Source organism: Odocoileus virginianus, chromosome 22 (genome assembly GCF_023699985.2).
Source record: "Odocoileus virginianus isolate 20LAN1187 ecotype Illinois chromosome 22, Ovbor_1.2, whole genome shotgun sequence".
Classification (NCBI taxonomy): domain Eukaryota; kingdom Metazoa; phylum Chordata; class Mammalia; order Artiodactyla; family Cervidae; genus Odocoileus; species Odocoileus virginianus.
This window is the reverse complement of record NC_069695.1, coordinates 28,160,763-28,186,833: the sequence shown is the minus strand read 5'-3', so window position 1 is coordinate 28,186,833 and position 26,071 is coordinate 28,160,763. Positions and strand designations below refer to the sequence as shown.

General features: G+C 40.3%; 1 protein-coding gene across 2 annotated transcripts in view; it reads left to right on the top strand.

Annotated features, from left to right (window-relative positions):
- The first annotated feature begins 3,964 nt into the window (after window positions 1–3,964).
- Window positions 3,965–26,071, top strand: part of CHST9 (carbohydrate sulfotransferase 9) — a 280,158-nt gene continuing 258,051 nt past the window's right edge. For both annotated transcript variants that reach the window (XM_070452777.1, XM_070452775.1), the window contains exon 1: window positions 3,965–4,230. The gene's annotated coding sequence lies outside the window, so the exon portion shown is untranslated. The remainder of the gene's footprint in view (window positions 4,231–26,071) is intronic.

Genomic DNA, 26,071 nt, shown 5'->3' with positions numbered 1-26,071 from the left:
GAATTTGCTCAAATTCATGTCCATTGAGTCAGTGATGCAATCTAACCATCTCATCCTCTGCAACTTATTGGAAACAAATCCAGTTCTCTAGTACTCTTTCCATTTCATCACACTAAAGTAAGTTCTCTATTTATTTTTTTAAAGAGTTTTTGATGTGGACCACTTTTAAATTCTTTATTGAATTTGTTAAAATATTTCGTCTGTTGTTTATGCTGTCATTTTTTGGCCATGAGTCATGTGCGATCTTAGCTCCCTGACTAGGGGTTGGACACATACCCCCTGCATTGGAAGACGAAGTCTTAATCAGTGGACCACCAGGGAAGCCTCTTCTTCCCTAAAAGTTGTTTATTTTGATCCCCCCTTCCCCCAGAAAAATCTGGAAAAGTCTGAATATAATCTATTAGAAGAGTTCCACCATTCCCCCTTCTGGTTCAGTGGGGTTCTTTTCATCCTCTTGATCGTGAATCAACATAAATGATGTTCTTTGATTATTTTTATTTTTTTACTCCTGCTCTGTGGAATAAGAGCAAGAAAAGTTAAAGGGAAATTATGATAGCTTCTGGTGTATCCTGCATTAACTCATGTAAAAAATATTCTTTCCAGGTAAATATATCTCTGCTTTCTCTCAACAAAACAGTTGGGGCCATAAATAAGATGGTCTAGAGGTATTTGCAACCCCCATATGGGCTTCCACATTGTGCTTAATACATTTCTGCTGAATTATTATCTTGGCTATTCATTAAGGCAAGTCATTGCTAGAAATTGCATGGTTAAAAAACGCACAAACTCAAAAAGAGCAAGAGGTATCCCATAATAGTGTTGTACTCATACCTTAAAGTAGCTTTTTTTAATGTGTGCATAGAGACACTGAGAAATAGCCTTTTCTACTCTTTTCCTAGTCTTCTATCCCGTCCTCCTTACACACAGCTTTCATAAACTATGAGCCCCTCACTTGGCTCATTCTTTTATTTATTTTTGGGCTGCACTGGGTTTTTATTCTGAAGCACTGGCTCTTTGTTGCTATGTCAGGGCTTTCTCTAGGTGAGGTAGCTTCTCTAGTTGTGGCTCATGGGCTCTTAGGTGCTCAAGCTTTAGTAGTTGTGGCTCTCGGGTTTAGCTGCCCTCAGGCATGTGGGATGTTAGTTCCTGGAGCAGGGATCGAACCCATGTCCTCTGCACTCGTGGATTCTTAACCACTGAACCACCGGGGAGTCCCCTTGCTCATTCTACTAGTAGTTACACTATTTTCAAAGTGAATTTTGCATTTCTTATACTTAATTCAATGATAACTGCACTGTGGGTACTTCACAAATAAATCTATGAATGACAAAGTCCCCTTTCTACAAAGACACTCTTGCCATCAAATGTACCTTGGGATTTGATGCAGAAATTTTTTATGACTATAATTGTTACCAACTTACACATTAAAGGATCGATGATCCGTAAGCTTCATACTTGCCCAGAAACAATCAATAGTTAAACACTTTAAGAAATTCAAAGAACTAAACAAAATTAATAGACTGGAGAGTTCAGAAACGTGCTGTGAACCAATGTTTTAGAAATAATGCCATTTGTAAAAATTAAACCAGTATAACCAGAAAAATTTAAGAAGGTGCTATTTTCACTTAACTATGTAACTCTCCTGTGGTACCATAACCATATAATCAGATGCCATGAGAAGATCTGTTGTATACTGATGCTTGGAATGCTTTTCAGGTGATTCTTTGATCCTTTATTAGTCAACATTGAAAATTCACAAAATGCAAATTCCTTAGTCATTAAAATATTTTTAGTAGCTTTGGACAGAGATGTAGGAATGAAAGACAGTTCACAGTTCAAAATGTTGGATTTGTTATAATAGATGAATAAAATAGATTCTAAAGACTGGAAAATTCCACAATGATTGGAATGTCTAGCAGCACATCAATCAAGGCAAATTCCATCAGAACTGACCTGACCACACAGTTTCCCCCAGGAGCTACAAAAACTTACAAACAATAGAGTTATAATGGTATTCCTGCTTGACTCTCTTATTTTACAAATGAGAAGGCATAGGCCACAGAAATTGTGTGACTTGAAGCAGCCAAGAACTAGAGTCAGGGTCTCCTGAACCTATCTGGGATTTCTTCACCACTCTGATGTAATAGATGGTTACAGCTTCAAGAGCTCATAGAACATGGAATGACACCCATGGGACCAAACCCAAAATGACTAAGTTACATTGGTTAATTCATTCAACAAGCCCTCATCAATTTCCAGTTAGCTATAGCTCAGGGACACTACCTTGTTTCTTTAAAAGTCCAGCTGCAGAAGAGGTTCACTCTAGAGGTGAATAAGGACTTCAGTGCAGGAACTGAACTTAACTGTTAATAAGAAGCCAGCAGACAAACAAATTAATAACTTGTAACAACAACAACAAAAAAATCAGGCTGTGTTTAAAAGAAACCAGAATCGGGCAAACAACTCCGGCAATAATATTTCTTCATCAAACCAAAGTTTACTACCAGCAGATATGTTATTTCTCACCCACTTAAATGGACCTACTGAAAATGTAGGTTGATAATATTCTCCTTTGAAAAAATATGTATTCTGATATAGCATTGAGGTAGGTTTAGCTGCTGACTACTTTAAAAAAAAATTAGTTTTTCTTTGTTGATGCATGGAAACTATCTGAATGCAAAGTAAGCAAGTGTTATGTTAATTTTATTTGCCCTAGTTTGGTCAAATTGTTGTTAGCATAATATTCGGAACTAATTTTTAGATTTCAACGAAGTTTCCTTTAATGATAAGAAAAAAAAAATCTATTCTAACCTTTGTCTGCCAACTACAGCTTGCTGGATTTTGAAATGTGTGACCTGAGACAGCTACCAAGTCTTGGATAGAGTAAAGGGCCACTTTGCCGCCTTCTTCTTTTTTTTTTTAAAGAAGCCCTTGTCTTACACACACCTGCTACCCAGCTCACCCATGGCTCATATATCCCTCCTAGACTTTACTGACCTATTATTTCATATATAGCTAGAGATATAGGTGTAGATGGGCTTCCATGGTGGCTCAGCGGTAAAGAGTCCGCTTGCAATGCAGGAGACACAGGAGAGGTACGTTCCACCCCTGGGTCGGAAAGATCCCCTGGAGGAGGGCATGGCAGCCCACTCCAGTATTCTTGCCTGGAGAATCCCATGGACAGAGGAGCCTCGCGGGCTACTGTCCACAGGACTGCAAAGAGTGGACACGACTGAAGCAATTGAGAATGCAGGCACTCATAGGGATACACACAGATCTAGCTATAAAATAATACATAAATATAAATAATAGATGGATGGATAGATATCTAGATAGGTGGGCTTTCCAGGTGGTTTAGCAGTAAAGAATCCCCTACCAATGCAGGAGACTTGGGTTAATTCCCTGGGTGGGTGAGATCCCCTGGAGGAGGAAATAGCAACCCACTGCAGTATTCTTGCCAGGAAAATTCGATGGACAGAGGAGCCTGGTGAGCGGCCGCCCATGGGGTCGCAAAGAGCTGGATAAGACTAAAGGAAAGATAGGTAGGTATAGATATAGATATATAAATGATAGGTGGATACACTGATGATAGATTGATCTGTCGGGCAAAAGAAATTCTAAGACTTTGGACTCAACGCTTGCCATAAGCTACTAACCTATAGATTTATTCTTCAGGTGTTTCTAGAACACTTGGGAAAGAACCTGAATCAGTGCAGAGGTGAAGAAGAGAAGGTGATTTAGGCAACAAACGCCGGAGAACATCACTCCCTGGACCAAGCGTGGGTGGCACCGGAGTCCTGCGGCTGGGAGAAAGGGCACGCGGCCAGCAGAGGTGAGGCCACAAAGTGAGCCGCAGGGAGAGCGACGGAGGCGGAGACCCAGAGGCCGGCGGGCTGCAGGCCTGTCAGGCGCGCGAGGCTGGGGTTTGAGGGGCTCCGGGAGCGGGGCGAACGCGGGGGGCGGAGCCGCGGGCCGGGGCGGGGCGGGGCGGGGACGGCCGGGAGCCCAGGCGGCGCCGCAGCCCCAGCCGGACTGACGGGCGCGCGCGAGTGGCGGGCTCCGCGCATCCCCGGCTCCCGCTCCGCGCTGCTGCCCACCGGCCCGGCGGCTCCGCGGCGGGGCGGAGTCCGCGAGAGTTTGCCCCGGAGCTCGGGGAACTTTCCAGCCGAAGCTCCGCTTCCGCGAAAGCACTACCTGCTGGCGCCCTCCGCTGCCCGCGCCGCTCGCGAGGTACCCGCGGGGGATCGGCGCGTGGGGGAGCGGGCGTCCGGGATGGGGGGGGGGGGGGGCAACAGGGATGTCGGGGGCCGAGATTGCAGGGCGTCGCTAGTTCCCTGCGGAGGAGAGAGGTCTGGGTGGGCGGGAGGTGCACCCTCACTTTTCCAGGTGCTTCACCTCTGCGGGAGGCATCTTTTTCTACCTCTAATCCCCTCCGCCCCATTTGAACTCACTCCCGCTCACTTTATTGACTGTGCTGCGGGGAAGGGGAATCCGGGAGATGAAGGGGGTGCGAAGACTTGGGGAGGGCTGGAGGAGGGGAAGGATGCCTGAACTAGGGAGCTACTTGTGCTGGATTCCTGGGCTCCGCGGGGCACCCTGCGACCCGGGGTTCTCTTGGAGCCCCCGCTTTGGGCCGAGACTGGAAAGAAGACGCCAGAAGGAGAGGTCTCGAGTTTCTGCTGCCGGTTTATCCGGCCCTCCGACGTGTTTGGCACCAAGATGGGCATCTCTGCGGGGGTGCCCCCTTTTTGCATCTGTCCCAAACTCCGAGACCACGCAGACTCCTGCTGAGGCTGCGGGCCAGGTGGGAGCCCAGATTCCGCAGGGCCGGCCGGGCCGAGGGGGCGCCCTGGGGAGGGGGCTCGAAGTGGGCTGGGGGGAGCAGGGACTGCGCGGTCGTTCTGCTGCCCCAGCCGTCACTTTCACACGGTCACCGCTCTCTCTTCTGCCCATCCCCACGTCCTGCCCATCAGCGTGTTTCTGTTAGGAGGCTCGAGGTTGTCGTGTTTGATACCTGTCAGGAGTTATTTCCAACTAAGTTCACTGGAGCCCTGCTGGAGCGGCCGCGGGTCTTCCTGCTCTTCCTGCACGTCCGCCCCCAACTCCCTCCCAGCGGCAAACCCGTCCTGAACCGTCCCCAGGGTCTTCAAAGGGTTAGGAAGGAAATCCTACGGAGCCTGCGCTGCTGTGACTTTCCCCCCATTCTGTCCTCACGACCAAATCCAAACACGGTGGGACACGGTAGGACTCTCCTTTAGCAGTTTTCCTAGTAATTAAGAGTATCATTTAGCAGTATTTATTTTTTAGTTTAACCGCAAACATTGCGTTAATCTGTATACAATTTTATCTGTGCTGTCACAGTTCCATTGAGTTTAAAGGACAGGATGTGGGCTTCTTTTAGGCTGACATACACATATATATACGTACACTAAAATACAGTGCGAGTTGATATTTATCTACCTTCCTAGTTGGGTGGCCTTGGCACCAGCAGGTTCCAGTCCATAATTGTAATACCATATGCCTGGCTCCCAAATTGAGAATAAGGAGGTTGTTACTGTTTTTCATGGGCAAGGGTATCTTGGACTCCCAGATTTTATGATTGCTCAGAGGGTTTTTTTCTTTATTTTTTTTTAAGGGCTTCAAATCAGCGTGAATCAGATATACAGAACAAAATTACAATCTACCCCCATGCGTCCAAAAAGAATACAATACATGGGCACTGGTAGTTGACTCAACTGTTGAGGAAAAATTTAAGTCCTCTCATCACACAGAAACATTTTGATCAAATATCTTGCATAAGAAATAGCATGCATTGAATGACTTGAGAAAACGAGGAGGATTTTCCTCTGGCCTCATGAGGATTTTCTGTCTTTTATTATAGTAGCATCCTTCAGAAAATGAACCTTGCAGAGAGTTGTTGGTATGTATTGACTACACCACCATATTTTTTAATACAGAGGCTTGGTGACAGTCCAAAACCATAAATGTTTTAAATCATTACCAACCATCTGTTCTCTCCCACTCACTTAAAGCCCAGTTGTTTATTTTCGCAGGTATCAGAACATACATCCTCATTTCGTACATTTCCATGAATATCCCTAAAGCTGCCATGGTATCTGATCTTGACCCAAGTTCAGCAACTGTTGTGTTTGGCTGATTACCCTGTAAGCTTCTCTCATTTTATTTTCAATGCAAGAAGAAATCAAAAAAGTTGTAAAGCCTTTGGCCAAGGCTGGTGTATACTCCAGTGAAATCTCATTCTCTCTTTTTTTTTCCCACCTTTTTGTTACCTCTCCTGATGACATCCTTTCCCTTTCTTCCTGGTCACAAGGGTAGCATGGGGCTCTGCAGCAGCCCCATGACTCCTGAAAATTAGTGTGGTTTCCAGAAGAGTATAGCATCTTCCTGGAAGAATTGTCAAAATGGGAAGGGTCACTTACTATTCCAAACCCCAAATTAAATAGACTTAGGATATACACATTGTTTCCTGCACAAATATTGGGTATGCATAATATAGAGTATTATATCAGATATGAATAAAATATCTGTCTACATAATTTTCTTTAGATTTGTGTTAGGGTATCTGGATGAGTTTGTATATAATCAGCATATAGAGTCACACCCTTAGTTTTGTTCATGTCCTCATTAAAGTAAGATTTGAGGTTTTGAGTCCCTCTACCCCCAATCCTGAAATGCTTTCCCATTGGGAGATGTTTGCTTTAGCTGGAACTGCAATGTTAGGATATTTTTATTACTTAAAATCAAAGTTGCATAATAATAAAAATATTGTTCTTTCAGTGTGTTCAAGACGTTGGGGAATTCTTTTTACTCAAATCTGGGTGTAATGTCCCAAAGCACTTTCATATTTTTAAGGAAAAAAGATAATGGCGGTCTTGCTCACATATGCAAATAATTGATGCGTACTTGGAAGAACATCAGGAACCAAAGGAGGGTGGGATTCCACCCTCTTACCTACTACACTGCCCTGTACTGCCCTAGCCTTGAAAGCATAAGACTCCTTACTTGCTCCCAGGATAGCCTTGAAAAGAATGAACCCAAACTATAGATAATTTGGAAAGTAAAGTTGCTTTTTAAAAATATGGTCTAATTTAGACCTTTGGAAAAACATAAGGCTGTGTTACATCTTATTTTTCTGTGTACTAAAAGTGAATTATGGAGGGGGAATAGTTTCATCACGTATAGTAAGCATTCTGAATTATTCATGTTAATGAGAGGAATAGAGGCAAAGATAATCCAAAATCACAGTTATTTAAAAAGTCATTTGTGTTTGTCTTTGGAATGTATTGTATGTTTGACTTAAAAAAAGATATTCATTGTTACTGTGAGCAAGTTGCCTTTCTAATTACTTTGTTTGGTTTAGGTTAATTTTTAAATGAGCTTACATATCTCAAACACAAAAACTGATTTATGGGGTGGGGGCACATGGGCAACTTGCCCAGAAACAAGCTGGGTGACAGAAATAAGCAAACCTGGTATGAAAACTTTGCAGTAAATTGTATATCACTCTCAGACAGGTAACCAAGTCTTGATTCCATACCTACTTAATGAATTTGTGTTAAGGATTAGACGTCTTCCTGGAAAAAGCCCTTCAATCAAAATTTGAGAAATTCATCCCCACTTTGTATGTAACAGAAGTGATTGCTCTGTTTTCTGAAGATAATAGGTGCTTCGGAAAACCAACTAGAAATATTCTAATTTTTAAATCTCACCAAACTGAATTATTTTAAGCCTGGAGTTTTCCTAAAGCATACACATGTGTATATATTAAGGTAATACTCTGATGCCTTATTTTTATGCATATGTTTCAAAAGCAAAGATAGCAAGTTGTCATCAGAATAAGGAATTTGGTCCATTTGCTCTCTGCACCTAGGCTCCAAATCAAAATTTTATCAAAAAAAAGCTCTCGAATATCTATTGTTACGGAGGACCTGGCTAGATAAAAGTAGTTGAAGTTCAGCAGTACCGCCAGTTTAACAGATTTCTATTGTGTTTTTCAAAAGCTCCAGGGCAAAATTGGTTGTAGATGAAATAGTTACTTGGACTAGAAGTTGATTCACACCATAGCACTTGCTCTTAAACACCTCCTCTGTGGTCAGTGTTCAGTTGTATATAGATTTTGTTGAATTGTTATCTCTGTGGACTATTACAGTTTAAAGAAACCTCTATGGAGAAGGTTAAAGCTGCCAGAATATATGATTGGCTAGGCAGATAGATAAGATCATTTTTATTTCAAGAATTCAAAGCAAAACATAAAACTGTGACTTTTACAGCAGTAAGCAGGATGGAACTGGAAAACTAGTTGTCCCCTTCAGATTGGTGATTCTGTTCTCATAATAAGTGTGCTGGCTCTATCAAGTGTAGGGGGGCTTCTTTTTTAAGAGGACATTTTTGTTTTTCATAAGACATGACATTTTTTAGAAGACTTGATTGAGTACATTGTAGTTGGAAAGATAATTCACACCCACAGGATTTATTGTATATACATTTATTAAAGGAATCAGTTTCTTCTGAGCAGTGCCTAAGTCTTGGAATCAAAATTCTGCATTTTGTGATAGAGCTGGAAAGGACCTTAAGAGCAGTTTATTCCAGTGCCCTTACGTTACAGTTAAAGGGATGGGGACCCGCAGGGGTCCTGGTGAGCTGCTGAAGGTCACCCTGGTGGTTAGTGGCAGAGCAGATACTGCAGACTGGACTCACTCCTCATCCAGCTCCCTTGACTTAAGATTAGTAGCTGGATGGGGGAGTTAACTCTTTCTGGCCATCGGGGTGTCAGCTGTACACAAGAGGAAGTCAAGTGGTACAGAGGGACACACAGGAGTCATGTAGGTTTTCTATCTTCCGTCATTCACTGTCATTCACTGTGGACCAAACTGTAGTCCTCAACCCTCTTAGACTCTTGTCCTCAAAAAAAAATTATTGATTTATTTTTGGCTGTGCTGGGTCTTTGTTGTTTCACGGGCTCTTCTCTAGTTGCAGGAAGTGGGGGCAACTCTAGTTGTAGTGTGCAGGCTTCTCTTTGCGGTGGCTTCTCTTGTTGTGGAGTGCTGGCTCTTGGGCAAGAGGGCTTCAGCAACACGTGGGATCAGTACTCATAGCTCCTGGACTTTAAAGTACCGGCTTAGTAGTCGTGGTGCACAGGCCTAGTTGCTCCGAGGCATGTGGGATCTTCCCAGACCAGGGACTGAACCTCTCTCTCCTGCATTGGCAGGTGGAGTATTCAATGAGCCACCAGTGAAGCCCTGTCTTCTTCTTAATAACAGATATTTTGTGTCACCTCCTTGTTGTCTTGAACTGTAATTCATCAATAATATGATCACTGAATATATCTGTCATGAAAAAGAGCAATAAAATAAAAATAATTTGTAGTATAATGTGCATTTCACTATGCTAGTGTATAAGGGTGACTTTACTGGAACACAGTAAAGAAGTCAGAAGTTTGTTTGTATGTTTATATAATGAATACATTTGGATTTAAGACAAATAAAAACATCAGAAGACCTTCCATACAGAGAGTACAGGAAAATGAAAGGAGAATAGACTAAAAGTAGCATTAGGATGATTATAAACCAGACATTTGTATATGATAACAGAGAGAAACTTATGGTAATTGTTGTAGGAAAAATATGCCAAGTCAAGGTATAGACAGTCAGGATGGAGAAAACATGGAAGTGTGATATTTGACATATAAGAGACTGAATATTATTAATATTGTTCCACCAAAATCCCCACATTGCCTTATGTAACATTTTCGCCTTGTTACTAATGTGAACTCTATGTCAAAGGACTTTGCAGACTCCCCACCATATCATCAATAAAAACAAATACAATATTTCCACAATGGAAATTGACAGTGCTGATGTTGCCCTGTTCAGTTTATTTTCTATTTATATTGTAGTTGATTAATTCTAGATTTAGGAGAAAGGTTATACAAAATGATTGAATTATTACTCACAGCAGCCTTGCTGTAAGCCATTGGGGTTTTAGTGGAAATTCTTTTATTTATTTTTTTTTCATTTATTTTTATTAGTTGGAGGCTAATTACTTTACAATATTGTAGTGGTTTTTGTCATACATTGACATGAATCAGCCATGGATTTACATGTATTCCCCATCCCGATCCCCCCTCCCACCTCCCTCTCCACCCGATCCCTCTGGGTCTTCTCAGTGCACCAGGCCCGAGCAATTGTCTCATGCATCCAACCTGGGCTGATCTGTTTCACCATAGATAATATACATGTTTCAATGCTGTTCTCTCGAAACATCCCACCCTCGCCTTCTTCCACAGAGTCCAAAATTCTGTTCTATACATCTGAGTCTCTTTTTCTGTTTTGCATATAGGGTTATCATTACCATCTTTCTAAATTCCATATATATGTGTTAGTATACTGTAATGTTCTTTATCTTTCTGGCTTACTTCACTCTGTATAATGGGCTCCAGTTTCATCCATCTCATTAGAACTGATTCAAATGAATTCTTTTTAATGGCTGAGTAATATTCCATGGTGTTATGTACCATTGCTTCCTTATCCATTCGTCTGCTAATGGGCATCTAGGTTGCTTCCATGTCCTGGCTATGATAAACAGTGCTGCAATGAACATTGGGGTGCACGTGTCTCTTTCAGATCTGGTTTCCTCAGTGTGTATGCCCAGAAGTGGGATTGTTGGGTCATATGGCAGTTCTATTTCCAGCTTTTTAAGAAATCTCCACACTGTTCTCCATAGTGACTGTACTAGTTTGCATTCCCACAAGAGTGTAAGAGGGCTCCCTTTTCTCCACACCCTCTCCAGCATTTATTGCTTGTAGACTTTTGGATAGCAGCCATTCTGACTGGTGTGTAATGGTACCTCATTGTGGTTTTGATTTGCATTTCTCTGATAATGAGTGATGTTGAGCATCTTTTCATGTGTTTGTTAGCCATCTGTATGTCTTCTTTGGAGAAATGTCTGTTTAGTTCTTTGGCCCATTTTTTGATTGGGTCATTTATTTTTCTGGAGTTGAGCTGCAGGAGTTGCTTGTATATTTTTGAGATTAATCCTTTGTCTGTTGCTTCATTTGCTATTATTTTCTCCCAATCTGAGGGCTGTCTTTTCACCTTGCTTATAGTTTCCTTTGTTGTGCAAAAGCTTTTAAGTTTCATTAGGTCCCATTTGTTTATTTTTGCTTTTGTTTCTAAAATTCTGGGATGTGGGTCATAGAGGATCCTGCTGTGATTTATGTCGGAGAGTGTTTTGCCTATGTTCTCCTCTAGGAGTTTTATAGTTTCTGTTCTTACAATTAGATCTTTAATCCATTTTGAGTTTATTTTTGTGTATGGTGTTAGAAAGTGTTCTAGTTTCATTCTTTTACAGGTGGTTGACCAGTTTTCCCAGCACCACTTGTTAGGGAGGTTGTCTTTTTCCATTGTATATCCTCGCCTCCTTTGTCGAAGATAAGGTGTCCATAGGTACGTGGATTCATCTCTGGGCTTTCTATTTTGTTCCTTTGATCTATATTTCTGTCTTTGTGCCAGTACCATACTGTCTTGATGACTGTGGCTTTGTAGTAGAGCCTGAAGTCAGGCAGGTTGATTCCTCCAGTTCCATTCTTCTTTCTCAAGATTACTTTGGCTATTCGAGTTTTTTTGTAGTTCCATACAAACTGTGAAATTATTTGTTCTAGTTCTGTGAAAAATACTGTTGGTAGCTTAATAGGGATTGCATTGAATCTATAGATTGCTTTGCGTAGTATAGCCATTTTGATAGTATTGATTCTTCCAATCCATGAACACGGTATGTTTCTCCATCTGTTTGTGTCCTCTTTGATTTCTTTCATCAGTGTTTTGCAGTTTTCTATGTATAGGTCTTTTGTTTCTTTAGGTAGATAGACTCCTAAGTATTTTATTCTTTTTGTTGCAATGGTGAATGGTATTGTTTCCTTAATTTCTCTTTCTGTTTTCTCATTGTTAGTGTATAGGAATGCAAGGGATTTCTGTGTGTTAATTTTATATCCTGCAACTTTACTATATTCACTGATTAGCTCTAGTAATTTTCTGGTAGAGTCTTTAGGGTTTTCTATGTAGAGGATCATGTCATCTGCAAACAGCGAGAGTTTCACTTCTTCTTTTCATTTCTGGATTCCTTTTACTTCTTTTTCTGCCCTGATTGCTGTGGCCAAAACTTCCAACACTATGTTGAATAGTAGTGGTGAGAGTGGGCACCCTTGTCTTGTTCCTGATTTCAGGGGAAATGCTTTCAATTTTTCACCATTGAGGGTGATGCTTGCTGTGGGTTTGTCATATATAGCTTTTATTATGTTGAGGTATGTTCCTTCTATTCCTGCTTTCTGGAGAGTTTTAATCATAAATGGGTATTGAATTTTGTCAAAGGCTTTCTCTGCATTTATTGAGATAATCATATGGTTTTTAGCTTTCAATTTGTTAATGTGGTGTATTACATTGATTGATTTGCAGATATTAAAGAATCCTTGCATTCCTGGGATAAAGCCCACTTGGTCATGGTGTATGGTTTTTTTAATATGTTGTTGGATTCTGTTTGCTAGAATTTTGTTAAGGATTTTTGTGTCTATGTTCATCAGTGATATTGGCCTGTAGTTTTCTTTTTTTGTGGCATCTTTGTCTGGTTTTGGAATTAGGGTGATGGTGGCCTCATAGAATGAGTTTGGAAGTTTACCTTCTTCTGCAATTTTCTGGACGAGTTTGAGTAAGATAGTTGTTAGCTCTTTGAATTTTTGATAGAATTCAGCTGTGAAGCCATCTGGTCCTGGGCTTTTGTTTGCTGGAAGATTTCTGATTACAGTTTCGATTTCCTTGCTTGTGATGGTTTTGTTAAGATCTTCTATTTCTTCCTGGTTCAGTTTTGGAAAGTTATACTTCTCTAAGAACTTGTCCATTTCTTCCAAGTTGTCCATTTTATTGGCATAGAGCTGCTGGTAGTAGTTTCTTATGGTCCTTTGTATTTCAGTGTTGTCTGTTGTGATCTCTCCATTTTCATTTCTAATTTTGTTAATTTGGTTCTTCTCCCTTTGTTTCTTAATGAGTCTTGCTCATGGTTTGTCAATTTTGTTTATTTTTTCAAAAAACCAGCTTTTAGCTTTGTTGATTTTTGCTATGGTCTCTTTAGTTTCTTTTGCATTTACTTCTGCCCTAATTTTTAAGATTTCTTTCCTTCTACTAACCCTGGGGTTCTTCATTTCTTCCTTCTCTAATTGCTTTTGGTGTAGAGTTAGGTTATTTATTTGACTTTTTTCTTGTTTCCTGACGTAAGCCTGTAATGCTATGAACCTTCCCCTTAGCACTGCTTTTACAGCATCCCATAGGTTTTGGGTTGTTGTGTTTTCATTTTCATTCATTTCTATGCATATTTTGATTTCTTTTTTGATTTCTTCTTTGATTTGTTGGTTATTTAGAAGCATGTTATTTAGCATCCATATGTTTAAATTTTTAATAATTTTTTTCCTGTAGTTGAGATCCAATCTTACTGCACTATGGTCAGAAAAGATGACTGGAATGATTTCAGTTTTTTTGAATTTACCAAGACTAGATTTATGGCCCAGGATGTGATCTATTCTGGAGAAGGTTCCGTGTGCACTTGAGAAAAAGGTGAAGTTGATTGTTTTGGGGTGAAATGTCCTATAGATGTCAATTAGGTCTAGCTGGTCCATTGTTTCATTTAAAGTTTGTGTTTCCTTGTTAATTTTCTGTTTAGTTAATCTATCCATAGTTGTGAGTGGGGTATTAAAGTCTCCCACTATTATTGTGTTACTATTAATTTCCTCTTTCATACTCGTTAGCGTTTGCCTTACATATTGCGGTGCTCCTATGTTGGGTGCATATATATTTATAATTGTTATATCTTCTTCTTAGATTGATCCTTTGATCATTATGTAGTGTCCTTCTTTGTCTCTTTTCACAGCCTTTATTTGAAAGTCTATTTTATCTGATATGAGTATTGTGACTCCTGCTTTCTTTTGGTCTCCATTTGCGTGAAATATTTTTTTCCAGCCCTTCACTTTTAGTCTGTATGTGTCCCTTGTTTTGAGGTGGGTCTCTTGCAGACAGCATATATAGGGGTCTTATTTTTGTATCCATTCAGCCAGTCTTTGTCTTTTGGTTGGGGCATTCAACCCATTTACATTTAAGGTAATTATTGATAGGTGTTGTCCCGTTGCCATTTACTTTTTTGTTTTGGGTTCCCGCTTATACAACCTTTCTGTGTTTCCTGTCTAGAGAAGCTCCTTTAACATTTGTTGAAGAGCTGGTTTGGTGGTGATGAATTTTCTCAGCTTTTGCTTGTCTGTAAAGCTTTTGAGTTCTCCTTCATATCTGAATGAGATCCTTGCTGGGTACAGTAATCTAGGTTGTAGGTTATTCTCTTTCATTACTCTAATTATGTCCTGCCATTCCCTTCTGGCCTGGAGGGTTTCTATTGATAGATCAGCTGTTATCCTTATGGGAATCCCTTTGTGTGTTATTTGTTGTTTCTCCCTTGCTGCTTTTAATATTTGTTCTTTGTGTTTGATCTTTGTTAATTTGATGAATATGTGTCTTGGGGTGTTTCGCCTTGGGTTTATCCTGTTTGGGACTCTCTTGTACTTTGGGTTTCTTGGACTTGGGTGGCTATTTCCTTCCCCATTTTAGGGAAGTTTTCAGCTATTATCTCCTTGAGTATTTTCTCATGGCCTTTCTTTTTGTCTTCTTCTTCTGGGACTCCTATGATTCGAATGTTGGGGCATTTCACATTGTCCCAGAGGTCCCTGAGGTTGTCCTCATTTCTTATGATTCTTTTTTCTTTTTTCCTCTCTGCTTCATTTATTTCCACCATTTTATCTTCTGCCTCACTTATCCTATCTTCTGTCTCCATTATTCTACTCTTGTTTCCCTCCAGAGTGTTTTTGATCTCATTTATTGCATTATTCATTTTTAATTGACTTTTTTATTTCTTCTAGGTCCTTATTAAACATTTCTTGCATCTTCTCAATCTTTGTCTCCAGGCTATTTATCTGTAACTCCATTTTGTTTTCAAGATTTTGGATCATTTTTATTATCATTATTCTAAATTCTTTTTCAGGTAGATTCCATATCTCCTCCTCTTTTGTTTGGCTTGGTGGGCATGTTTCATGTTCCTTTACCTGTTGGGTATTTCTCTGCCTTTTCTTCTTGTTTAGATTGCTGTGTCTGGAGTGGGCTTTCTGTATTCTGGAGGTCTGTGGTTCCTTTTTAATGTGGAGGTTTCACCCAGTGGGTGGGGTTGGACAATTGGCTTGTCAAGGTTTCCTGGTTAGGGAAGCTTGCATCGGTGTTCTGGTGCGTGGAACTGGATTTCTTCTCTCTGGAGTGCAATGGAGTGTCCAGTAATGAGCTTTGAAATGGGTCTGTGTGATAGGTGTGACTTTGGGCAGCCTGTATGTTGATGCTCAGGGCTATGTTCCTGTGTTGCTGGAGAATTTGCATTGTATGTCTTGCTCTGAAACTTACTGGTTCTTGGGTGGTGGTTGGTTTCAGTGTAGGTATGGAGGCTTTTGGATGGTCTCTTATTCCTTAATGTTCCGTGTAGTCAGGAGTTTTCTGGTGTTCTCAGGTTTTGGGCTTAAGTCTCCTGCCTCTGGATTTCAGTTTTATTCTTCCAGTAGTCTCAAGACTTCTTCAACTATACAGCACTGATAATAAAACTTCTAGGTTAATGGTGAAAAGATTCTCCACTGTGAGGGACACCCAGAGAGGTTCACAGAGTTACATGAAGAAGAGGAGAGGGAGGAGGGAGATAGAGATGAGCAGGAGGAGAAAAAGGGGGACTCAAGAGGAGAGAGACAGATTTACGCAGTTCTCTGTTCCCAAAGTGTTCTCCGCAGCCCAGACACCCACAGAGATTCACAGAATTGGATTGGGAAGAGAAGGGGAAAGGAGGAAATAGAGGTGTTCTGAGGTAGAAAATGGAGAGTCAAAAGTGGGAGAGAGTAATCAACACACTCCTGAATAAAAATGGGAACTGAATATTGGATTCTTAAATGTCCAAAATTTATATCACGTACTGAAAAAACAAAGATTAAAAATCTAGAGTAGAGGTTAGACTCTTAAAAATACAATATTAAAAACAAAATCACAAAAAATTTTAGAAATATATATGAAGTTTGGCTTAAAAATAGGGCTTCTCTTTTTTTTTTTTGCAAGGTTATAGTGAAATGAAAATGAAAATTAAGGAGTAGTAGAGGAGTAATAGAGTACTTTAAAAGAAAATAAGGAAAAAAAAGAAAAACAAACAAGAAAAAAAATTTTTTCCTAATTAAAAAAATCATAAAAATATATGAAAATGAAAGTTAAGGAGTAATGGGGGAGTAATAGGGAATTTTAAAAGAAAATAAAAGAGAAAAAATAGAAAAGAAAAGAAAAAAAATTTTTTTAATTAAAAAAAAAAAGTAAAAATATATCTAGGAATTTCTCTGGAGCTGTTGCGGTCAGTGTGGGTTCAGTTCAGTTTCAGATAGCTCCTCATTCCATCTTACACTTCTCAATATCTATAGGCCCCTTCTGATGTAGTCGGTGTTATCTACAGGGATTTTAATCTGTTGCACTGGTCCCTTCTGAAGTTGTTCCGTTTGTTTTCTTTTTTTTTTTTCTTTTTTTTTTTCCATTTATTATTAGTTGGAGGCTAATTACTTTACATCATTGCAGTGGTTTTTGTCATACATTGAAATGAATTAGCCATGGATTTACATGTATTCCCCATCCTGGTCCCCCCTCCCACCTCCCTCTCCAGCCGATCCCTCTGGGTCTTCCCAGTGCACCAGGCCCGAGCACTTGTCTCATGCACCCAACCTGGGCTGGTGATCTGTTTCACCCTAGATAATATACATGTTTTGATGCTGTTCTCTTGAAACATCCCACCCTTGCCTTCTCCCAGAGTCCATTTGGCTTCTGTTTGCCAGTCTCTTCAGTGTCTGATTTCCTCTCTGACACAGGCGGGCGGAGGTGGTCTCTTGTTCAGTTTCGCTAGTTCAGTCCTGCTGCGGGGAGGGAAGGGCGCTGCTTTCCCCATCTACGCTGCTCAGGCTCCCAGCTGCTCTATATGGATCATTGCTTGTGGTTCCAGTTTTCTGGTTCTCCACAAAAGCACGGACTGAGTTGCGCCTGCGTTTGTGCCTTCCCCGGCCGAGCAGCTCAGGCAGCCAGGAGCTTGATGGGCACACTCTCCCCGGGTGCGGCACGCCTTCTCCCCTCCGCTGCCCCAGCCTTAGTTTCCACCCGCGCTGGTCGGGTGCGTGCGCCTTGTGTTTAGCCGCGACCCTCCTGGCGGATGTCGACCATCCAGAATCTCAGGAAGTCTTTGCTTAGAAACTGGAGGCCTGTTTGCAGTGTGGTAGGGGATGCCGTCTTTGGGGCCGAGTTTGCCCCTTTCCCCTCCCCGCTGCCTCCTGCCTCCGGCGGGGCTGGGCCGGTCCACTGACGGCTAGCTCTTCTCTGGAGTTGCTCACTCCTTTGTTCTGTGAACGGCCGGCAGCGTGTTCGGGCTGGTTAATCTTCTCTCTCTCTTTTACTATCCCACAGTTTAAGTTGCTATCTCACAAAAGCTCCCTCCGATTGCCCTCAGGACACTCAGGCCCGGTCCTTACCCTAAGCAATGCCGCCCGCTCCTCTCTGTTCCGCCCCCACTTGCTGGTGGTGGATGCGGGCGTCTGGGGTACTTTTCTGCTGAGGGTTGCTTTTAGGCATGTAATCTGTGGGTTTTATTTATTTTTCCTCCCAGTTAAGTTGCCCTCCGAGATTTGAAAACTGCCCCCAGACCAGCCAGTGCGAGGGTTTCCTGGTGTTTGGAAACTTCCTCTATTAAGACTCCCTTCCCGGGACAGGTCTCCGTCCCTAGCTCTTTTGTCTCTCTTTTTATCTTTTATATTTTGTCCTACCTCCTTTCGAAGACAATGGGCTGCTTTTCTGGGCGCCTGATGTCCTCAGCTAGCGATCAGAAGTTGTTTTGTGGAGTTTGCTCAGCGTTCAGTTGTTCTTTCAATGAATTTGTAGGGGTGAAAGTGGTCTCCCCGTCCTGTTCCTCTGCCATCTTGGCCCCTCCTTGGAAATTCTTTTAAAATGCTTAGTTATGATTATGTACCAGATTCTGCAAGTTGATATTCATTACAAATTTAATTCAGGGGAACACTGCTTGTCACTAAGTCGTGTCCAACTCTTTGCAACCCCGTGGACTGTAGCCCGCCAGTCTCCTCTGTCCATGAAATTTCCCAGGCAGGAATACTGGAGTGGGTTGTCATTTCCTTCTTCATGGACTCTTCCTGACCCAGGGATCGAACCCGAGTCTCCTGCTTAGCAGATGGATTCTTTATCCCTGAGCCACCTGGGAAGCAACAGTGCATGTTGTTTGAGATGAGCTGTGTGCTTGGTCACTCAGTTATGTCCGACTTTTTGTGACCCTGTGGACTGTAACCTGCCAGGATCTTCTGTCCATGGGGATTCTCCAGGCAAGAATACTGGAGTGGGTTGCCATGCCCTCCTCCAGGGGATCTTCTCAACCCAGGGATCAAATTCAGGTCTCCTTCATTACAGATGGATTCTTTACCATCTGAGCCACCAGGGAAGCCTGTTGTTTGAGATATTTAGGGGAAATTCTTCATCAAAACGTCCCTAAGAATGAACAGAACTCCCCTCTCTTAATGATGTGACAAACCTCAAATCCTTCCCAAAATATTCTCTAGGGGCAGTCTGGCCCTGATGAGAATCACAGGGCTAGATAAACAAGATTGTCAGGTTCTAAAAAAATTTTTTTATTCATTTTTTATTAAAATATAGTTGATTTACAATGTTGTGTTAGTACTTCCTACAAGGGAAAAGAATCTGAAAAAGAGTAGATATAGATAAACAAGATTTTTATGATGGCATGAGTTATTTTTCATACCCTTACCCAATCCTTACTTCTTTTAAGTGGGACCATCCCATTGTTTACTGGTCTCTGCATTTAGTGGACCAGGATTACAAATTTCACTGCCCATCTAACTCAAGTTCATGTTCTTATCTTTCTCTCTCACCTTTATAAAGTGTGTATGTTAGTAGCTCCATCATGTCCAACTCTTTGCAACCCCATGGACTATAGCTGACCAGGCTCCTCTGTCCATGGGATACTGGAATGGGTGGCCATTCCTTTCTCCAGGATATCTTCACAACCCAGGGGTCAAATTTGGGTCTCCTGCATTAGAGGCCGATTCTTTACCATCTAAGCCACCAGTGAACCCCCCAGATTTACTACTTCATTGCTTCTCTTAGGAATCTATCTTTTATTCGTGACTGTGAATGTCGACAAACTAACAAGCAAGCTGGATAATATTTTACTTCTCCCACGTCTTAACCTTGTGTAAAGGCATATCTTCAGAAAGCATTGAAGGATTTTGTATAGAGAGACAATGTATACATGCACACATGTATGTATATGCATGTATATGTATAGATGTACATGTTATATATGTCTATGTACGTGTGTACATACAAAATTTCAAGCACTGAAAAATAGGAAAAGGAGGCATTATTTGATATTATATTTTTAATGCCCCTGAAACATGCTTATGCAAGCAAAGAACTGAACTGGTCTAATATTGGAAGTTGTATCATAAAACATAGTGCTGTGAAGTATGTCCATAGCAGAGACCAAAATTTGTTACAAATGCAAATAGTGAAAGTGAATTCGCTCAGTCGTGTCCGACTCTTTGCGGTCCCATGGACTGTAGCCTACCAAGTTCCTCCATCCATGGGATTTTCCAGGCAAGGATACTGGAGTGGGTTGCCATTTCCTTCTCCAGATACAAATGCAAATAAACTGTTGTGTTAGAAATTTTTTGTATTACTTTGGTTAAGTGTGTCCTGTGCTGACACATGCGAGTTGGAGGTGGGGTTCATATGTACTGAGTGCTCAGTCATATCTGACTCTTTGTGACCCCATGGACTGTAGCCCACCAGGCTCCTCTCTGTATGGGATTTTCCATGCAAGATTACTGAAGTTGGGTTGCCATTTCCCCCTCCAGGGGAGCTTCCCAACCCAGGGATCAAAGCCGTGTCTCCTGCATTGGCAAGCGGATTGTTTACCACTGAGCTAGAGAGGGAGAGGTATAGACAATTCTGTTGTCTGTCTTAGATGTATTTTGTCTATGCGCTGTTGCCACACTGACATCTCTTCTTGTGTAATATATAGTAGTTGCAGAGAGACTAGAGACTTTTGAAGATTGCCCACATACACAACTTATGAGAGAGTATGGGATCCCAGAAGCAAGGAGGAAATTGAGAGTGGAACTCAAATTTTCTTACTTTTACTGGTTTGTTTACTAGATCATAACATAAGACCTGCTCCTGGGAACTGAGTTATTAGAAAATGTCATTTCAGTGTTAGCTACTGCAAGCATCTTGAATTTGCCAAATTGTAAGGAAGATATTTTTTCTTAGATTAAATTCCGTGGTGAGTTCCTCTAAGATGTCTTTTGTAGCATTGTATGTCTTACTCTTTTTACTTATTCTTTTTAAAGAAAGAAAGTTTTTAAAGCTAACTCTTTAACAGGTAAGATTGAAATCACAGTATGTGTATGTGTGTGTGTGTGAATAACCAGTTGCTTTGACACAATCACACGATTCTTTACATAGAAGGGCATGTTTTCCCCAATCGAGAGCAGCAACTTTTGCTACAAAAGGGATGAGGGAATTGTACAAAACACAATTTGATCTATGATTATTTTGCCATATAGTGTTCATTCTTACTGGAAGCTTCTTGGTCAATTGAATAGCCTAACATTCAAACTCAGACTGACCTCTAACTCATTTTGATCCACTTTTGTTACAATTTCTAATAAGAATCTACTGGTGCAGTGGGATTTGAGGGAAGATGAAATTGAGGGGGTTGGATTGTGGCAGTGATAAGGAAAATAAGGAGCTTCTTTCATTTGAGCAACACAAAGATCTTTATAGACAGCGCAATTTTATTGGAATATCTGCCTTTTCTAGGTGTGCTTTTTACTCTTGCAGAGAACGGAGGCAAAGATTGTGAAAGTAAAGCCCTTCCTCCTCTTTGTACCTGTAATAGTGCCACGCAGGAGAAAACCTTCTTTGTCAGAATAAACAGATAGAACACATTCCAATCATAGTGTCTCCTTTCACCTTAGGACCCCAGTACTCCCCTAAACTGAAATCTAAAACACTATAGAACCTAGTTATTAAAAGAAACACACCCCCAGTTAGTGTAGTCACGTAGTAAAAGAAATTTTCAGGATACACATGAAAATGGGAAAGACAGCTTTGCCGATTCAAATGAAGAACATTACACTTACTACTGGGTTAGTTTCAGGAGTCAAAGCTCACTTAGCTTGTCTTTTTTGTAACCAGTGGGATTAAAGTTGTGACTCAAAGTTACAGGTTACTTTAAGCAGATACAAAGATTTAGATAAAAATGATGATATTGATCATATACTTAGAAAAGCGATTTCAAAATTAAAATGTGAGCACAAATTTTTAGAAATATATCTCTAAATAAGTTTGATTTTTCCACAGCACCCTTGGAGAGTAAATTAGTATAAGGGTAGTTTTCTCTCTCTCCCCTGCTCCAAATCAGTTTTCTCAATGCAGTAGTAAGTGTAATGTTCTTCATTTGAATTGGCAAAGTTGTCCTTCCCATTTTCAAATGTATCCTGAAAATTTCTTTTACTACACGGCTACACTAACTGGGTGTATTTCTTTTAATAACTAGATTCTTTAGTGTTTTAGATTTCAAATATGTTTAGATGTTAGTGACATTATTGGACTAAAAGCAGTAACTACCAATGTTATTCAAGTGTTAAATATTAGAAGTATTTTACCTTCTAATATTTGTACTTTAATTTCAATTAGGAATTTTTACCATCAGAGAATGAGATTCTGTTACTGTGATGGGCTTGGCCTTCAGTTGAATGCACTGTTATGGTCTTACTTGTTATTTGTGGTCGGAGCCCAAGTTATACAGATTATTAAATATTTCAAATATTAATTCTGCACTTACATGATCACTTTTGTGACTTCATTATAGCTAGCTAGCTTTCACTTGCTAAATGTATATATGTATATTTCTATATGTGTGTATATATATCTGCATATATGTATATATATATGTCACTTGCTAAAAAGTCTAGCAAATAATATTTTCAGATTTTGCAGATCAGGAAATTATGACAGCATTTAGAATAGAAATGGATTTACAAATGAATGAATTCTCAAGTAGCAAAGGTTGTTCATCTAGTACCTTAGAACTTTGATTCACCTTTAGTTTTCCCAACATGTAAATACCACATGCTGCCCAATACGATTCCTTGAAATTACTGGCATTTATTTTATTCAGAGCACTCTACAAAACCTGATTATGGCTCTAAAAGTCCCTCTAAATTCTCCCTTTATAGATCCAGCTCTGTACTTTGTATTTCTTCCCGTCCATCTTAAGCATCAAATGGAACATGTCAGAATCAACCTGTGTTCTCTGCCCATCCACCTCAGTCTCCAGGATTCCCCAGCTCCCAATCTGGAATTTATCTTTGATGTTCCCTCTCCATCCACTCCATATCAAAGCCCTCACCCAGTCACTGATTGTTACCTCCAGAGGATGCTGTGTACCTCCCTTGGTCCCTCACCCGAGTCTCAGCTTTCCCCATCCAGTGTGTGGAAAGCTACAGGGATTTTATAACCAGTCCCCTGGCATCCATGTTGCTCCCCCTCCAGATCCATCCTCCAGTAACATGAGAGGAGATTTGCAAGATGCAAATATGATAACTGTCACTCCTTCAGTTACACATGCTACCTAAATGGATTGCTGTTGCTTTAAGATAAAGACCAAAATTGTGCTCCTCCAGTTTCATGTCAGTATCTCCACTCCTTCCTTCTACTTCAGCTATTTGTCTTTCTTACAGTTGCTCTGAGTCTCTCTGCTCTCTCCCATTCTCTCATCTGTAAACCCAGGGACCCAAACATTGCCTAGTTCACTCTTGGTTGACTCAGATATCAACGCAAATGGCACTTCCTCAGGTGATCCTTTTTAATGTCCTAGAGTGAGCAAAATCCCCTTATAATAGACACACATATGTATTTGTTTGCATGCATGTATCCATATTTATATATCCATATATAAAATACGGATTTATCTATATATATACTATAAATATAGATTTGTAAATATGGATATATATTTATGTATCCAGGTGGCTCAGTTGTAAAGAATCCACCTGCCAATGCAGGAGATGTGGGTTCGATCCCTGGGTTGAGACAATCCCCTGGAGAAGGAAATGGCAACCCACTCCATACTCTTGCCTGGAAAATTCCAGAAACAGAGGAGCCTGGAGGGCTACCATCCATGGAGTCCCAGAGAGTTGGATCCAACTGAGCAACTGAGTTCACACACACATCCCTCATCTCAACTAGTTGCAAATTCACATTTATTTGTGAAACTGTTTAATTCATCCCTAAGGGAGGGACCCGTCTAGTTATCTGGGTCCTTATATTCCTGGAAAATACGGCAGTGCTCACTCAGTGGAAGTACAGTAAGTCTTTGTTGAGTAAATGTTAGCTCGGCATCCTGTCTTTAACCCCCATTGTGCACATGGATACACATATACTACACACAAGCACACACCTCACGCCCACCCACACATTCTAAGATAAATATGTAAATAAATAATTTGAAGGCTACAAGGCCCCATATTTTACTTTCTTTGTGACCTCTTCAAATATCACACTTCTCTTCACTTTCTCTTTCCTCTCAGTGATTCATTCAGAGGTAACTTCACTAGTGCTACATATGCTTATAAAATGAGGTTGGTCTATTGAATTTTTTACCGAAAAAAAAAAAAAAAAAAAAAGGCTAGGCATTTCTTTACATTAGTTCCCTTGATAAATTCAGGAATTGTAAAAGGCTTTACTATACGGGGGATTTATGCTATGCTGTGTGTGCATATTTTGGCACATATTTTGTACATAAGATTGTACCACATTGGAGAAAAGAAAAAGAAAATCCTTTGGAGTTTTCCTATCTATATGATTTCCATGTGGAAATAAAGAAAATGAAGGAGAACAAAGGTTAAGATAATAAATAGATGAATTTGAAAGAGCAACATAAAAATCTCTGTTGTAAAAGTCTGAATTTTTAAGAATTGCAAAAAGGCTTCGAACTGTGGCAAAACTAGTTAAGGAAGACACCTATCATACTGCCTGGCACCTACTGTGTTCTGGGTACTATTCTAATTGTTTGTGCCTCAATTCAAATCACTGCATTAAAATTGAATTAGTCTTATTTTTATGTAAAACCTTCTTGATTGAACTACTTTAGAGGAGTATCTGTTAAGCCTGGGATATTTTGTCCCCCCAAAACAAGGAATTGCTCAAAAGCTGGTAGACACATCAGAAGGACATAAGAGCAAGGTTTTAGGGGTACCCACTGGCCCAACTTGCGTATCATTTGAAGATAAAAAGTATTAATATATGTTATGGATTAGAGCACATTGAATAAGAATCCATAAGCCCTAGTGTGTGCAGATTCGGTAAATAGAAGGAAAAACTGTTTTATTGAAGAGTACAAACAAATGATTACAATAAAGGCTAGAACTATAAAGTCACTTTCTGCAACTACTGTTACAAGAATAATCAAAGGATAATCCACCCCTGGGTGAATGGTTGATGGGGACAGGATGGTCACACTAACTCTACATGTCAACCCTCAGATTGCTTATTAAATACAAGGAGGGAAAGACCCTTTTATAGGATGATAATAAGCAGATACCTGCTTATCCAAGGGACCACACTTGATGTCACCAAGAGTGGACAAACGGATGTCATTTATCTCTTGATACAATATACACATAAAGCAGGACAGTCCCCTCTGAATTTATTTTGCCAGTAGTGACTCTCCTAAATCTAACCTTATGGAAACAATCAGACAAATCCTAATTGGTAGATATTCTTCAATACAGATGACCTGGACACTTCGAAAAGGTCAACGTCACTAGAAATAGTCTGGGAAAACTGTTCAGTATTAAAAGAGACTAGAAGAAAAAAAAAGAGAGAGATACTAGAAGAAAGGTCAGGCTTCCCAGGTGGCTCAGTGGTAAAGAACCTGTCTGCCAATGCAGGAGATGCAAGAGACATGGTTTCGATCACTAGGCCAGGAAGATCCCCTGGAGGAGGGAATGGTAACCCATTCCAGTATTGCCTAGGAAATCCCACGAACAGAGGAGGCAGGCAGCTACAGTCCATGGGGCTGCCCAAAGTTGGACAAGCCTGGCATGCACACATATTTCTGAAGAAATGGCAACTAACTGCAAGATATCCTTCATGATTAGATTCTCAATGAGAATAAAATAACTGTAGAAGATATATTAGGCCAATTGGAAGGAATCTAGATTTGGGTTGTAGATCATATGTAGTATTACACTCATGTTAAATCCTGTAGTCCTATTGGGATCATGTAGGAGAATGTGTTTTGAGAGAGAAGATATAGTTTAAAGTACTCAGCGATGAAACTTCATGGCCTCTGCCATTTTCTTTCATGTGATTTTGTAAAAACTTTCTTTTTTTAAATATGGGAAAATATGAGAAAAAAGATGTGGCAAAATATTAAAAATTATTTAATCACATTAAAGATTGTATGATATTACTGTTAATTTTCCATAGATGGTTTTCAAATAAAAATTGAAGCTATTCTGTGATTTAAAACCAGCTATACAACAGATGCAATTGTCACATTGTGTTGAAGTGAGTTAGCATGGGTGAAAGCAGTTTCATTGATCAGTTAGTCAAGTGTCCTCTTCAAGGTGCCTATATATCTTCATTCACCATCCCATAATTATCCATAATTTATATTTACAGACTTAAGAAAAAGCTATCCTTAAGAAATATGTTGTGGCAATATAGGACAGAATACGAAATAGGATATGATCAGGAACTATTAGATAAAGTAATATTTTTTCCCATTTTTCAGTTAGATATGAGAAGTTTTCAACATGTGAAATTTTTAAGGAGTAATTGGGCAACATGGTAATATGTTTTTTTCTTCTTCCATGTTT